The sequence below is a fragment of the Panthera leo genome, chromosome A1, assembly GCF_018350215.1.
Source record: "Panthera leo isolate Ple1 chromosome A1, P.leo_Ple1_pat1.1, whole genome shotgun sequence".
NCBI classification, from domain to species: Eukaryota; Metazoa; Chordata; class Mammalia; order Carnivora; family Felidae; genus Panthera; species Panthera leo.
In genome coordinates this window covers 21,314,064-21,328,021 of record NC_056679.1, presented here as the reverse complement: position 1 = coordinate 21,328,021, position 13,958 = coordinate 21,314,064, and the positions used below count along the sequence as shown (strand labels likewise).

The 13,958-nt window shown below is 38.3% G+C and overlaps 1 protein-coding gene across 3 annotated transcripts in view; it reads left to right on the top strand.

The window, feature by feature from the left end:
* TRIM13 (tripartite motif containing 13) overlaps window positions 1-13,958 on the top strand; it is a 40,290-nt gene that overhangs the window by 21,097 nt on the left and 5,235 nt on the right. The window contains exons 2-4 of one of the 3 annotated variants that reach the window (XM_042910621.1): window positions 2,803-2,977; window positions 6,075-6,539; window positions 7,141-7,254. The gene's annotated coding sequence lies outside the window, so the exon portion shown is untranslated. Of the gene's footprint in view, window positions 1-2,802; window positions 2,978-6,074; window positions 6,540-7,137; window positions 7,255-13,958 lie in introns of all 3 variants that reach the window. The other 2 variants (XM_042910540.1, XM_042910684.1) reach the window with 2 other exon arrangements.

The window sequence follows — 13,958 nt, the reverse complement described above, 5'->3', positions numbered from 1 at the left end:
GACTCTTGAATTTGGCTCAGGTCATGATCTCACAATTTGTGGGACTGAGCCTCATGTCGGGCTCTGCACTGACAGCACAGAGCCTGCTTGGGATTCTCTCTCTCTGCCCCTCCCCTGCTCCCTCTCTTTCTCTCTCAAAATAAACAAATAAACTTAAAAAAAAATAAAACCAAAATCTTTAAAAAATAAAAAAATAGGGGCACCTGGGTGGCTCAGTAGGTTGAGCATCTGACTCTTGATTTCGGCTCAGGTCATGATCCCAGGATTGTGAGATTGAGCCTCACCCTGTGTCCAGCTCTGGTTGAGTGTGGCACCTGCTTGAGATTTTCTCTCTCTCTCCCTCTGCCCTTCTCCCCCAGTTGCACGTTCTCTCTGTCACTCTAAAATAAAAATAAAAATAAAAATAAATTTTAAAAAAATAAATGGTAGGACTACAAGCTATCAGTTTGTGATCCCTGCTTTATGGGGAATATGAGACTCATTAAACAATGACTGAGGTCCTGAAAATGTCCCGAAACTGAGTGTTCAAAGAATTCCAGAATTTGAATGCTGGATAGAATAGGGTGGAGTTCTGGAGTTGGGAAAAGAAAATCAGGGAGTGAGGATGATCTTATTAAAGGCCAGGGAAAGAAGGCCTTTCAAGGAGGAGGCAGTGAGTGCTGCTAAGAGATCAAGGAAAATGAGAACCGAAAAAATGTCCTTTGAATTTCATAACCCAGAGGTCAGTGACCTTCACAAAATGCCTAGACTGTGCTGACATTGTGTAATGAGTCTCATGTGTCTCCTGAATTGTCTGTGTCTTATGCCTGACTTGGAGGGGGTGTGGCTAGGTCAGACCCAGCACAAGCTTCTAGAGACCCCGCCTCATTCTAGCAACAACCAGCATGGTGTTATAAATAAGACCATTATAAGATAAACACACTTTTGACAAGGTATTTATTACCACATGTTTTAATATCAGACAGACTCAAGCAGGCTCACATAAAACACCATGAAGCATGTATTTCTTGTGCAATGCTGTACAGATAGGTATCTGGTTAATCGAGATCTTCAGAATAAAGCTCTATGAAATGTACTATTGCCTTTATTTAACAGAGTATATTGAAGGTATAAGAATCTACCAGCTACTGAAAACTACAGAACCCCACCCCTATTGTGTCTTTATTTGTAGAAGAAATATTCTAAAAAATGTTCCATAGAACAGGATGAAAGTCATTTTCCGAATTGAAATTATAAGACTTTATTATCAAAACTGACATTTTTCAAGATAAAAGTAGAGCACGTAATGATTAATGAACTTAACAGAAGGATTCCAAAATAGTTTCTACAAATTTAATTCTCTTAAACAACTGTAAATATACAGTATTTATTAGTCTTAACCTGAATGAATAATTCTCAAGGCCCTCCTAAAGTTATTGTTCATCAAGAATAAAATTCTACACATATGGGAATTCAGAAAAAAATCAGTTAACATAATTGAACGTAATTAATCATTAAAATATCAAAACAGAGCAGTAAATTTCAAAGTGTATATATGTAGTGATTTTTAAAGCTCTAATGAGGCATAATTTAAAATGTAGCTAAGCAATGTTTTAATGTATTAGTCACATGATGTAGTTAAAATCATTATAGTAAAATAAATTATATATATAACTAATATATAAGTATATATATTCATATAATTTCCTCTTGTTGGATTTTAGGAGAATATGTGTCATAGTTAATTCTATATTGTATTTTATTTATAAATTGAGAACTCTAATCAACAATTATTTGGTATTAAATGCTATACTTTTATATACCTTATTGCATTTAAAACAATCTATAATTTTCAACAACAAACCTCAAAAATATTAAAGCAAAGGAAATTTCTAGGGCACCTGGGTGGCTCAGTGGCTGTGTCCAACTTCAGCTCAGGTCATGATCTCACGGCTCATGAGTTCAAGCCCCACATCAGGCTCTCTGCTATCAGCGTAGAGTCTGCTTCAGTTCCCGTCTCCCTCTTTCTCTGCCCCTCCCCAGCTCGTGCTTTCTTTTTGTCTCAAAAATAAATAAAAACATCAGTCAATCAATCATTTAATAAAAATAAAGGACATTTCTTCTCCCTTAAATCTTGGATCTTGTAATCAGATTAATCTTTCTAAAATTCTGCTTTCAGCTTGTTAGTGCCACGTGAATCATTATTCAGTGAATTCCCATTTCCTACAGAATGAAGTTCAACTCTTTATTCTGACCTTCACAACATTCCATGCTTTGGCCTCAAACTTTATTTTCAAACCAGGCCATGCTCTTCACTGACTCAGTACCAGCAAAGTTCATTCTGACCCTGAGCTTGTGCTCCTCACCTCCAATGCTCCTCTTTCTCATCTTCAAGTCCTACGATCTTTATCTATTTTTTCATTTTTTCAAGTAGGCTCCACACCCAACGTTGGGCTTGAACTCACAAACCTGAGATGAAGAGTTACATGCTCTACTGCCTGAGCCAGCCAGGTGCCCCAAATCCTCTGATCTTTAATTATTCCATTTGACTCCCACCTCCCTTGGGAATTTTCCCTGATGCTTCTGATGCCTTCCTCCTTTCTTGTCTTTAACACTCATGTTGGCTTTTAACTGGGCCATGTACTGTCACTAAACTAGTTCCTGTTTTTAAGACTTGTCTCTTCAACCACATGGGAAATTCCTTGATTAGTGCCTTTGGTGCCTAGCACAATGCTGAGTATTTAATGCTAAGCACATGCTAGTACCACCTTAATTACCTCTGACAGTTTACTTCATTCTTACCATTTTTCCTTCCAACTACAGAAACAGCCCAGCTAAAGGCCGAGTTTATTGTTGCTGCAGTGTTTCTCATTCTCTTCAAAAGCCAGCTGATCTTACCATTGGCTCCATTTAATGCATGAACTTCTCTGTGCAAATGAAACATATGGAATCTGGAACTTTCTTCAAACCAGGGACTTTTAATTTCACCAAGTCTTAGGTAAGTTTCTGTCTTTTGTGATAAATGTATATTTACAGGTAGATTTTTTCCCTTTTAATGGAATGTTTTAGATGTTCAATTTTTCTGAAATTATAGAGCTTTAAAATAACTGTAGAGTTTTCCTTTCACTGAGTGTGATGTTTTTTCCTTTTTTCTCTACTTACCCTAAGCACAGAGAAGGAGGTATAGAAGGAGAAGGCTTTATGTTTTTTAAAAGGCCACCCTGGGCTGGGTGTAGAAAAGCAAAACTTACAGTCCTAGCTTCCTCTACTACATAGGCAGCTTAGCTCTGCTTAAGACTGTTGTGCTTGGGCGTCAAATCTACAAATCCAAGAAAACTGTAATCCAAAACCAGTATGGTTCTCTTTTGCCCAATAGCAGTAGGGACCATTTATTATGCACCTCCTATATGTCAGACAATGTTGATTGCTTTACATGTCACCTAATTTTCATAAATGAGTGAATCATGATTCCTGTTTTACAGAAGAGAAAACTGAGGTTACTTAGAGCTGCTAAGTAACTTGAACAGCTAGTAAGTGGTAGAGTGAGAATTTGGATACAGAATTGATTTCAAAGCCTCTGCTCTTTTCACTACACCTTGCAATGTCAGTGCCTTGTATTGCCAGGAATTCTCTTTCAGGACTATTGGGGCTTGCACTCATGAACTTGGCAGCTATTGAGAAGAACAGAATAATAATAAAATTATTATTATTATTATATTATTATTATTATTATTATTGTATTATCCGGCAGTCCTCTCCTGCACAGAGTTGCTTCAGTCTTAGATATTAGATGCTCCCCACACTGACAATTTATATTTCCCCCTTTTTATGTGTCCCCTTTGTTTTATTTATATGTCCCCTTTGTTATGGAACGTCTGATCACATGTCTTGGTAGATGGAAGGACACCTGGCAGTTTTGACCTTTGTCAAGGCTCAAAACAAAATCAATAGAATAAAATCAATACAACAATAAGAATACATACATATATTTCATATTAGAAATTCTCCCTGTAGGGGTGCCTGGCTGGTTCAGTTGGTAGAGCCTGAGACTCTTGACCTTGGGGTGTGAGTTTGAGCCCCACATTGGGCATAGAGATTACTTTAAAACAAAATCTTAAAAAAAATTCTACCTGTAATAATATATCACAAAAGACAAATTTAAATAAGACTCTATAGTCTTATTGTTGTGCTGACATATGAATTCCAGTCTTCAGCTGTTCGTTTACTTATGTGAAGAACAGTCAATAGAAGGAAATTCCAGTGTGACAAGAATTTTGACAATCCCTCAGTGTTATCTCTAACAGGATCTAGTTACATTGTGATCTTCTGGGAAGGATGTAGCTGTGTATGTTCATTTCAATCTGGCGGTTTCGCTCTTATTCTAGTCACATTATATGTGGGGATTCCCAGTGCTGTTTTATTAGTACCGTGGGAGGAGAGAGGCTATTTTTCCTTCCCTATTTTTCTACACTTCAGAGTTTAATACATAATGTTCTCTCAGCAATGTAACAGTCTTAAGACTTCTGTGCTGATGTAACCAATATTTTACATTTAGTTGGGCAGAGGTTTATTAATTAGTATTTACCACCAAACAGATCTAACTATATAAATATGTATATAATTGCATTAAGGATAATTTGTGACTTATGAGTCAATAACCTTTCACTCTTGTTTCATTTTAACATTAGGGTATTTAAGATGCTTTTATAAATTAGATTTTGTGTGTGTGTTTTAAAAAACAACACTAATTTAGTAGGAGACCGGGGTGTAGTTTTCAATGGCATTGGCAGTTATGATGCTATAGAAAGAACCTATACCTGGCTGGACTCTAACTTGAGAATTTTGGCTCTGCCTCTTGATTTTTATCTTGAGAAATCACTTCATCCATTTCTTCAACTACAGGATGAGAATCATAATGTCTATCTCACGGTGCTTTTTTTTTTTTTTTGATGTTTATTTTTGAGAGTAAGAGCACAAGTAGGAGAGGAGCAGAGAGAGAGAGAGAGAGAGAGAGAGAGAGAGAGAATCTGAAGCAGGCTCCAGGCTCTGAGCTGTCAGCACAGAGCCTGATGTGGGGCTTGAACTCATGAACTGTGAGATCATGACCTGAGATGAAGTTGGACACTTAACCTACTGAGCCAACCAGGCACCCGTTTTTCTTTAAAAAAATGAAATATAAATAAATAAATAAATAAATAAATAAATAAATAAATATATTTTTTCTTTTCATCCCATGGTGTTTTTATGACGAGTATATGGCATAAATATAGGAACTGTTGTTCTGCAAGGGCAAAATTGGGTTTCAGGGACAGGGCATTGGCAAGGAACTCGACGTCTCCGAAGGGAGCGGGGAGGAGCTTTTTATGGAGTTTGAGCTAAGCATTATTAGTCAAGGAGCCCAAGTACTATTTATAGTAGGTCTATAATACCTTTCCCTGAAATTCTACTTCCAAAGACCAGACTTCCCTGCTGGGGGCGAACTCAACTCCCGGACATATCCTGTGATTTTTTTGTTACACTTCCCCTAAGACTGTAAATTTTGGAGAAGCCATTCCTCCACCTTTGTTTGGAACCAAACAGATCATTGGTTGGTATAAGTGCTTAATGTGTTTGGTATTAGACAAAGTCCTTATACAGAATGGTGAGTCAGGTTAGCATCTGAATAGCCATTAGCAGCGTTTAAGTTAAAGCCAATTTTAAGTTTTTCCTTCTCTCCAAAGGAAAACAGTGTTTTTCCTAAAAGAAAATCTTACGTAGAATTGGGTCTCTAGTATTCATCCTAAAGCCTGCGAAGAAATAGGTGCAAGGTTGGGGAGGACGGTAATTAACCATATTTTGGTGGTGCTCTGGTTGGAGCCCATGGCTAGAGCCCTGGCGTTGGTCCCAACAAGAGTGACCATCCCACCCAACCCGAGTTGTGGGGTGCAATGCAGACAGTTGTCTCCGTCCCCCAAGCCACTGTGGCTGGGCTTCTGGTCTTGAGAGATGCAGATGAAGTGGTGTGAAGGGTTGGGCTTTTTTTTTTGTTCCCAAAAATGCAACGAACAAAAAAAAAAGTACAACAATCCAAACCCAACCATCTTGTTGCGCGCCAGCTTTCTTCCAGGGTGGCTCCACCTCCGGTCGCCAGAGCTCCACAGGCCCAGCCTACGCGTAGTCTTAGCTGTCGCCGTCTGCTTCCCAGCGCGCGCGGGCTCGGCCCGCTCTGGCAGGGTGCTCCGTGGCGCGCGCAGCCACTCTGGAAGGGAGAGAAGCGAGCGGTCCCGGACCCTCCCCGCCCCTAGGTGCACCGCGGACGGTGGCAGTTATTGCTGCTGGTTGTCGACACCGGAAGGACTCCCGCCTCACCTCACCCACTCCCCACCCCCCGCCCCGGGGAAAGGCGAGACCCGGGAGACGGAACAAAGGCAACGCCGAGGCCCGGGAGGCGGATCGAGGTGCTGGAAGAGGAGGGCAGGGGGCGGGCCCGTTGGCGCTGCGAGTCCATTTTGCCGCCGTGCCCAGCCGGTAACGCGAGGTCCCCGCGGCTGGAGGACAGGCGCCTGCCCGCGGCCCCCGAGGTCCGAGATAAGTACCCACCCGGTCACTCTAGGAAGGGGGGTGGTCCTTGGGCCTGCTGCAAGGGTGAGGATTTGCCCTGGCAGGACAGCGACCTGCGTGGGTGGGGGGCTCCAGAGAGCTCAGTTTGAGCTCCAGCCCCAGCTGCACAGCGAAAACCAGCGCGGCACTGGAACAAACGGGAGTGGGGTGGAGCGGCGTGCGGTGGGCATCCGCGGGGCCCAGGCAGCGTGTCTGTGCTCCAGAAACCCTGCTCCGCTACAGATTATGCCCGGCTTCAGTGCCAGTGCCTCGGTATCGCCTAGGAAAGAAAAGGCGACCATGAACCAGAAGTCGGAGCCCGGCAACCACTCTCTGGCACTGAAACTGAGGAAGTGCCTGGCGCCTGGGGAGGGCGCCCTAACCGGGAAGCTCCTTAGTAAAGGCACAAAGATATCCAAAAAAAAAGCCATGCTCCTGGCTTTTTCACCAGGTCCTAGCGCGCAGGATTTATGGGGGGGGGGCGGGGGGGGGGGGAGAAGGGAAGGAAAACACTGAGGATCACGGCTAAGGATCCTCTGCAAATAAATGCATAATACTCTCTTTGTTCTTTCTTTGCAGTAGCTTCGTTTGATTGTCCATCACAACGTGAGGGGAAAAAAAACCCTGATAGCTTTGTCCTGAAAAATAGTAACCCTGACGAATACACCTGCACCTGCTCGCTCGCAGGGGACAGAGGTAAACTACAATACTTCTCCCTACATTAAGAAACAAAGCACTCAGTTTTCTTTTTCTTTTTTTTTTTTAGGCCCAGAACCATGCAAAATTGAACTATGTGTAGAATGTGTTCCCATCCTCATCAGTGTTCTGTTTTCATATTTTGTCAAAACTCAGAAAAATAGATTCTATATTTGGAAAATGTTTATGTATCAATTATTTGAAATGTATTACAAGCTAAAGAGTTATATTGTAAAGAAAAAGAGAGGTCTTAGTAGCATCTTTTTTTTATGGTCCCCCCCCCCCCCCCGGCCCTTCTCCCATGCCTTTTTGCTAGGGCTTGTACAGACAATGTTTGAGTTTTCTGACTCTAGAGATTTTTATACAATAGGTACTTTAAAAGCAGAATTTCCTTTTCATAGCCACTCCTTCTGGTAGAACTTGATTAACTGGAGCTGTTGATTAACTGGTTTACTTCCACCTTATACAATGAGAAGATACATTTTTTCAGGCTCTCCTTTCCTTACTAATACCATCTATTTTACACTAGCTGAGATACTAAATCTCCCTGGTAAGTCCTTCCATAACACTAGGCTATTCTTTTCATTCTGTATATTTATGACTGGTTGGTTACCTGGTCCTACTTGTACCACAGCTTTTGTTCAGATATACCCATTTCCATGAAAGTGCTTTATACCTGCTATCCTGTGTAATACTTGCTTTACCTTTTCATGAAATTAGAGTTCAAGAGAGTCCAGCTCTCTTTCAGGACCTTTCCTGGTTAATATACTCATACTTTAACATAATACTTTAAATGTGTATTTACATTTTTCACAGTATTTGTACACAAATTAAACCACCTTACATTTATATAGTTTAGCAATATACAAAACTGGCACACACTACCTAATCTTTCCAAAACCATGACTTAGACACTCCTGCTTGAACCCAGGTATCCAGAGACAGGTTCAGTGCTCTGTTCTCTCTACCAGACAGCCTGTTACAGCCTAATGTGTAAAAATCATAAAACTTTAGAAGGGATTTAGAGAGCCATGATTAAACTTAATCCATTTTATGAATGAGAACACTGAATTCTTGACCCACTTTCTAGATAGAGCTGAAGTCTAAGAATTGGGAAATTCGGGTCCTATGCCTAGCTTGCTGTGTATGATTGAGAAAGCTCCATTTTGGCGGGGGGTGCTCAGTTTTTTCAATTATACAGTTAGGTGTTTTCTAGATGATGTCTAAGATGTTTGTACTTCTATTTTATTCCTACCCCATAACTTTTATTACCATATATTCCTTATACATACTGGTAATCCTAAATGCATACTAATGTTAACTGCCTTAAATTATTTTATATTTTAAATTTGGGTATGTATGATCAAAATGTATGCCTTATTGGTGTTTTTTTTGTTTTTTTTTTTTTTTTTTTTTTTTTTACTAAACTATAAAAGTACAGTTCTCTTGTAAGGCCAGGGACCGCATGGAGAAGTGGGGCACTCATACATCATTGGTTAGAGTTCATAAAGTGGTACACCCCTTCTAGCAGGAAACCTGTCAGTGTTTCAAAGGTCCTTAAAAGTGTTTCTACTCTTTGACCCACCTAACAGTACACTTATAGGAACTAAGGAAATAATTAGAACCGTGGACTAAGACTCTTCTACAAGATGTTCATTTAAATGTTCTATTACCAAAAAGACATATAGCCAGTATTAGCATATCTGTAAGATGCACTATAACATTTTAGAAGAATATATAAAAATAAGGGAAATAAATGTGATAAAAAAAAGTGAAAAAAAGTAGATATAAAATTGTATGATGTTACCAGTTTTGTTAAAATACGTATCTGTGCACACACACACGATTGGAAGAAATATAACAAAATAATAAGTGATTATTCCTTGCTAATATAATTATGGGTGATTTCTTCCTTGTATTTTCTGAATTTTCTATACCCACAAATTACTTTTATATTAACAAAAACATAAAAGCTAACTGCTTGGATAAGCTTTCCAACTTTAGTATGGTGTCAACTTTCTATGTTTTTTTTTTTTTTTTTTTTTTTTAATGCTTATTTATTTTGAGAGAGCGAGTGAGCCAGGGAGGGACAGAGAGGGAGAGAGAGAACCCAAGCAGGCTGTGTGCTATCAGTGCAGAGCCCAATATAGGGCTCAGTCTCATGAACTGTGAGATCATGACCTGAGCCCAAATCAAGAGTCAGACGCTCAAATGACTGAACCACCAGGTGCCCCTCTATGTTCTTTTTATAAGGCATTTATCATACCTTTTAGAGTAACAGTATCTTTGTAAATGTGCTGTATTTCTGAATTTAGGGCAAGAATTGACTTTGGCTTATATTTCACCTTTTTAAATATCATTAGGACACTGGGTTATTCATTTTTGTTATTCATGGAAGACACTGCCATCTTCATTACCTTGGCCTGGAACTCTGGATACTAGAATGGTACTAAAAGAATAGGGTGCTATGTCTCCTTTTTGTAACAGTTAACCAAATACAGGCATCCTTTGATATACAGAATAGTTATATTGCAGTTAAGCCTTCTATAAAGTAAATTCCTGTAACATGAACTGTAAAAAAAAATTCATTTGCATTATAGATTTAGGTGTATTACTAAAGAAAAGTTGAATTGAAAATTTTTGCTGATAGTTTAAATTCTTGTCTTTCCTGTGGCATAAGTGCCATAAGGATATCGTACTTGGCAACAGCCTGGCTCCTCATTATAACTCCCAGAGGAGCTCTTTCTTCTTTTTTTCCCCCTGCATATTTGTGGTATTGAATATGAGTGAGGAGTGCCAACATAGTGTATACCATAACATAGCCAAACTAAAAACTGCTTAAAGTTTAGCATAATTGGTGTTCTACTTGATATATTCTGTAGATCAGGTTTACTTTAGAATAAGATATCGTGTGTACCTAATTCTACACCTAGCAAAAGGAACCTTGTTTGTACTAATTACATTTCCAATGGCACTAATTACATTTCCAAATAAGTTGTTAGTTGATAGGTAGTGCTTATCAGTTATTTACAAAATGCCTGTTTTCACTTGGTACAGTATTATATACGACCTAAGTAACCTCACTTACCTAGCTAAATCCAGCTAGCCACTTATTGAATGCTAGACTTTGACACTACTTTCTGGAAGCTGGCATTAACCTCAAATACAGATTTAGATGATGGAAATTTATTAATAGATACCAACCAATAACAATTGCCAAATTTATGGTTGTAAAAGAAGACAAGTTGTTTTATGGGTAAAAGTTTTCCATCTTCGTTTAAACTCACTTATATTTATTTGGGAGAAAAGAAACCAGACATTTCTGGTTCATCAAACCTTTCTGGAAGTCATTAGTTCCAACTTAATTGGAACTCTTAACAGGTAAAGATAAATATCTGAATTTGGTTGGTACCACAATAGGTGAATAATTTAGTCTATATGTATGTTTCCCTCAAATTCAGACACTCATTCAAATTGATTTCATCTGGGTGAGAGAGATTAGGCTTCAATACCATTCGGAGTCCACACAGATTTCTGGGTGTTGTTGTTGTTACTGTTAAATTAAAAATAATTTTTTTAAAGTAATCTCTATACCTAGCATGGGGCTCAAACGCATGACCCTGAGATCAAGAGTCTCATGGTATACTGATCGAGCCAGCCGGGTGTCCCCCCACCCCCAGAGATTTCTGGATAGTTATACAGAAGTAGAATAGGGATATTTGATCTAGCTGGTATCCTAAAACCCTATTGATATAATGCTGTGGATTTACAGGATTATGGAGTAATGGCTGGGGTGGTTATCAAGTGACACAGGGAAAAGATAAAAGGGAAAGAAAAATAAGGTAAAGAGGCAGGTGGGGGATAAGAATAGGAGGAAATCAAAAGAGTGTACACCTTGAAACATGGGGCGTATGAGCTAAAAGAATAAACAAAGGAAAGAGTCAAGAGGAAACAGTGGTATGGAGGAGAGAATGAAGGAAAGGAAAACACCCAGTTTTTCTGACTGGTCTGGACTAGTAAGGGTAATGATTTGGTTTTTAAGTTTCTGGGAATGTTACCATAGTCCAAAAACTGTGAAATTGCTGAGTAGGTGGTTCTTCCAAGCTGATGGACCTTTTGTTCTAGCTTCATTTTGCCCTACTTATCAGGAATCCTATTAGAAATGTCTTGGGGGAAATTTTAACTACTCATTCTAGAATAATGGCAGAAAAGGGAAGTTTCTTACTGTCTTATATGGAGACATAGGAAACTTGGAGCCACCTAACAATTAGACAAGCTATTTTAGACACTATATGTGACATATTTTTAATATTTTTAATATTCCTTTTTTTCAGATATCAGAAATCTTGTTTTTTCTTAAACTGTTTTGATCATATAAGTTATGGAGCAGTCTCTAAAAGCCAGAATAAAGTATAATAAGGCATTGACATAGAGTACTTAAATACTTTGAAAATATTTTTCATATGTTATTAGATACCTTTCAAAACAGTTGTACAGCGAGGAGAGAAACTGCAATATATGTTAAGTGGTTTGTCAAAGGCCATAGATTAAGACCCAGACTTACGTCAGCCTCCTCACAGGCCTGGATCACAGAGATTCTCAATAATACATTTTTTATTTTATAAAAGATAAAACAGTACTAAAGCAGATCAAGCTCTTGTAAAGCTTATCATACCTTAGCTAATGCTTCTGAAGTTTTGCTTTTTAAGTTCAATATGGTTTTCTTATAATTGGTCCCCTTTTTAGTTTTTTCCCTAACTTTTTATTGTGAAAAATTTCAAATACACAGAAGATTTAAAAAATACTACAATAAATATTCTTCCATCCTCTAACTAGATTCAGTAACTAGACCCTAAGTTTCAAGAAAGCATTATTTGATCTCATACTAACATTGAATATAGTATACTACTTGAAAATAAGATTAACTAATATGCTGAGAAGAAGTAATTAAAAAAAAAAGGTGATCCTTTTTATTCCAAGCACTGTTCCAGCTAAGATTGATGGCTCTCAGTTTAGTAGAGGTTTGCATAATTTAGCTTTGTCTGTGAAGTGAGTTTCAATATTTGCTGTTTAGTTACTTATTAGGTATTTACTTTGGAATTCCTGAATTCAAAGATGCCTCAAAACAGGATGGAAATTTGATTTAACCCTAAGATACAAAGTATTAATTTTTCTTTTTGTTTTCTAATAGGATTTGGAAAGAGATTATGAGTAGTATCTTGAACAACTTTATATTCCTATCGATTAAAAGGTTTAATAGGAAAGTCTCTTTGAATGGTTTATTAAAATTAACCAGTTTAAGAATGAATAAATGAGCACCTTTTGCATTATCATTTTGAGTTATCATTTATTGTTATTTTTTTGAGAACAAGCAAGAGAATGTGACAGCATGAGTGGGGAGATGCACAGAGAGAGGGAGAGAGAGAATCCCAAGCAGGCTCCATGCTGTCAGTTCAGAGCCTGACGAGGGGCTCGATCTCACCAACTGTGAAATCATAACCTGAGTCAAAATCAAGAGTTGGATGCTTAACTGACTGAGCCACCTAGGCACTACTCAGTTTGAGTTGATCATTTAAAAATAAAGTATTTCTAGGAGGGAGAAGTCTAACACACATATTTTAGGTTTTGTTTCTGTTTTATGACTACTTTCCTTTTAAGTATTGGCTTTTCCATTTTTAATATTCTGGTTGTCATTTTTCAGTTTTCATTTGTACAGACTTGTTGCTATATATCCACTCAAGGTAGGATAAAGCAGTTTTCATAGTCTACACTGAGTGCAGATATCATGAATATTTGCTTAAAAATATATCTATGGTGGTGGTACACAACTATGACTATTTGTCAAAACTCAGAATTGTATACCAGAAAGAGTGAATTTTATTGTATATAAATTAAAAGTATTAAAAAAAATACAGAGGCTCCTGAGTGGCTAAGTTAGTTAAGTGTCTGACTCTTGATACTGGTTTAGGTCATGGTCTCAGGGTCATGAGATTGAGCCCTATATAAGGCTCCATGCTGTGTGTGGAGCCTGCTTAAGATTTTCTCTCTCTCTCTCTCTCTCTCTCTCTCTCTCCCCCCGCCCCCCCCCCCCCCCCCCCAGCCTGCATGTGCTCTCTCTCCAAAGGAAAAAAACCTAAAACAAAACAAAAACAAATATGGCAGGAAAATGAGGTTTAAAATGAGAGGTGGTAGACAACTAGGTACAGATTTGGCTACTTGCTTTGTTGGTAAAAAACTTGGGAAATTTTTAATTGTTGGGGAAAAAAGATTTTTGTGCTTCAAAATTTAAGACTTTCTTGGTATTCAGAACACATTTGAAGGCAAAAATGAATCTTGGATATGTGTTTGCTGTTCTACGCTGAATCTGACAGTGGTTAAGTTGAAATTTTATGACTGGAGAGCAAAAATTTTGTTCACATACAGGTTTTTGACATCTATATTGGTAAAAAAAATTAGCCATAGAAACGAGGGGATATGTATTTTCCTGCAAAGGAGTTTTATTGATTTCTTCCGATTTTTCTGTGTTAGCCACACTTTAAGAAAAGGAACTAGAAGTTCCTTCACTTAAACTAAAAACCTTACTCATCTTCCTTTAAAACTTTTGAGGCAACAGACTTACCATGGTTTCTTGGATTAGGCTGTCTCAGTTTTCCCTAAAAGTCAGCTGTGGAAGTGGTCACATTAATTTGGTAGTAGGGGAAGTT